This window comes from Xenopus laevis, chromosome 1L (genome assembly GCF_017654675.1).
Source record: "Xenopus laevis strain J_2021 chromosome 1L, Xenopus_laevis_v10.1, whole genome shotgun sequence".
Lineage (NCBI taxonomy): Eukaryota > Metazoa > Chordata > Amphibia > Anura > Pipidae > Xenopus > Xenopus laevis.
The window spans coordinates 98,157,875-98,160,374 of record NC_054371.1 but is presented as its reverse complement, the minus strand read 5'-3'; the positions used below and the strand labels follow the sequence as shown (position 1 = coordinate 98,160,374).

General features: G+C 43.8%; 1 protein-coding gene and 1 long non-coding RNA gene across 4 annotated transcripts in view; one reads left to right on the top strand and one right to left on the bottom strand.

Moving 5' to 3' along the window:
- The window catches only part of LOC108711853 (receptor-type tyrosine-protein phosphatase S), a 554,677-nt gene that overhangs the window by 103,870 nt on the left and 448,307 nt on the right, over positions 1-2,500 (top strand). The window contains exon 1 of one of the 3 annotated variants that reach the window (XM_041560744.1): position 2,500. This exon is cut by the window's right edge and continues 161 nt beyond it. The exons of the other annotated variants lie outside the window; for them this stretch is intronic. The gene's annotated coding sequence lies outside the window, so the exon portion shown is untranslated. Of the gene's footprint in view, positions 1-2,499 lie in introns of those variants that run through there. 3 annotated transcript variants of the gene reach the window in all.
- Positions 1-2,500, bottom strand: part of LOC108711999 — a 10,476-nt gene that overhangs the window by 6,265 nt on the left and 1,711 nt on the right. The window lies entirely within an intron of this gene.

Here is a 2,500-nt window from a genome sequence, read left to right as displayed (position 1 = left end):
ACCCCCTTTACCACCAAATTCCCCCGGTCTGAACAGCGCAATACCCACCTGGGCAGTGAGTGAATGCCTCGCGTGCAGGCTGAGTTATGCGCTAAGACACGGACGCTTCCCAAGGGTTGCAAGGCAACGCATCGGCAAACTCGCTCGCTCCTCTGTCCAGGTCTGGCGGAAGTTCCGGTTCACCTCTATAGTATCACGGACGGGTGATCTTGCGGTTTAGGGGTACTGTGAGTAGATTTGCCCATGCATGTACTGTGACATATCCTGGAGACCCTTGCTCTTAAGCGGTTATCCCATTTCCCACTTCACGTATGTAATGTTTTCTTCCCTTCACTTTACACTCGTTGCTAGGTCTCCCTAGCAACCACTTTTTGGCGCCAAACCTGTATGTTTAAATAGCCATCTTGTGTTCTGTTAATCTTCCTTCCCTGATGAAGGTTCTAAAATAGAACCGAAACGTTGGATTAATAAACCTGCTTAAGATTATCCTTTTTGTTTATTTTGATTACTCTGTGAGTGCTGTCACTAGATGAATTATATATATATATATATACACATATATACATACACACACACATATACATACACGCATACAAGGGTGTTTATAATTGTGGTGCCTGTGACAGCTTTTTTGTTTCCACAACATTGCATTGCAGCAGTAATGAGTGACTTTTATTTGAGCACTAGTCACATGACTTGGGGCACCTGGTAAACTAACAATATGTCTAGCCCTGTGACAAAATTAAATATAAAAAATCAGCTTGCTATTTGAAAAATATATTTCAGTGCAGAAGTCTGCTGGAGCAGCACTAATAACTGATGCATTTTGGGAAAAAAAATCCTATGATAGTATTCCTTTAATATAAATACAGACCTTATGGAATAGTGTTATGCCACAAGGTTTACAGACAACAAAATGTAGTTTTTATTGCATAAATTTAGGTAAACAGCAGCTATTGTCCTTTATACCTGCAGAAGAGATTACCTGTTGTCATATACCATACGGTATAGATATACATACTCGAGTATAAGCTGACCCGAGTATAAGCCGAGGTACCTAATTTTACCTACGAAAACTTATTGACTCTAGTATAAGCCTAGACACAACTACAGCCCTGTCTCCCAACAGTGCACATTCTGCCAAAGCGACCCCCCCAGTGATCAACCGGACTTCTTTGCAAAGTTGATGGTGACAGAGAATTGCCAAACGGATTACCGTGTGCATTGTCCCACTGTCCCACTACCATGTGCAGAGGGTGCTGTGTGATATTGCCATCACTGTTAATCCTTCATATAACCAACAGAGGGCGCTGTGTGATATTGCAGTCACTGTTAATCTTTCATCTAACCAACAGAGGGCACTGTGTGATATTGCAGTCACTGTTATTCTTTCATATAACCAAAAGATGGCGCTGTGTGATATTGCAGTCACTGTTAATCTTTCATATAACCAACAGAGGGCGCACTGTTATTCTTTCATATAACCAACAGATGGCACTGTGTGATTTTGCAGTCACTGTTATTCTTTCATATAACCAACAGAGGGCGCACTGTTATTCTTTCATATAACCAACAGAGGGTGCTGTGTGATATTGCAGTCACTGTTATTCTTTCATATAACCAACAGAGGGCGCACTGTTATTCTTTCATATAACCAACAGAGGGTGCTGTGTCATGTTGCAGTCACTGTTATTCTTTCATATAACCAACAGATGGCGCTGTGTGATATTGCAGTCACTGTTATTCTTTCATATAACCAACAGAGGGCATTGTGGGTTATTGCAGTCTCTCCCCAAGTGAACTATTGGTATAGGAATGATTAAAAGTGACTGCAATCTCAGCTACTGCCCGCTGACCCGAGTATAAGCCTAGGTAGACTTTTAAAGCACATTTTGGATGCTGAAAAACTCGGCTTATACTCGGGTATATACGGTAAGTACCAATAATTACCATGTCTAATTCACACTAGTAAGTGGCGTAACAGAAGTATTGGGTATTTGGGTGCCGAAACCCAGCTCGAGAACCATGCGCAGTTGTTTGCAGCAGGCAGTTGTTAAAGTGATAGAAGTGGATGAGGGCGGGTGGTGCGAACCACGCAGCTGTCTGGTATCATTGTAGGCTAAAAATGCTGTATTACAGTTGCATAACGCGGGACAGTCGCGATTTTACTCGTCTGTCCCGCGGTCCCGGATAGCAGGGAGATATGTCCTGCGGCGGTTTGGATTCCTGCACTCCTTGCCGACTTCCAGGTTCAGCACTTTCGGCGCAGCAGAGGGTCCGGGTTCAGCACTTCCGGCACAGCAGAGGGGAGGAGCAGTTTGTCTCCTGCTCAGCTTCGACTTGCAGGTGAGGGAAGTATTGTAGCCATTTCCAAAACAAGGTAAATCGTAAACGGAACTTGACGTTCGCTTCTCTTATTTGCTAGCGTGTAATCGCGCTCTGTGACTGGTCCAGGTAGATGATTAGCGATCGCCGATTGGCTGCTGAGCTGTGTGCTGTT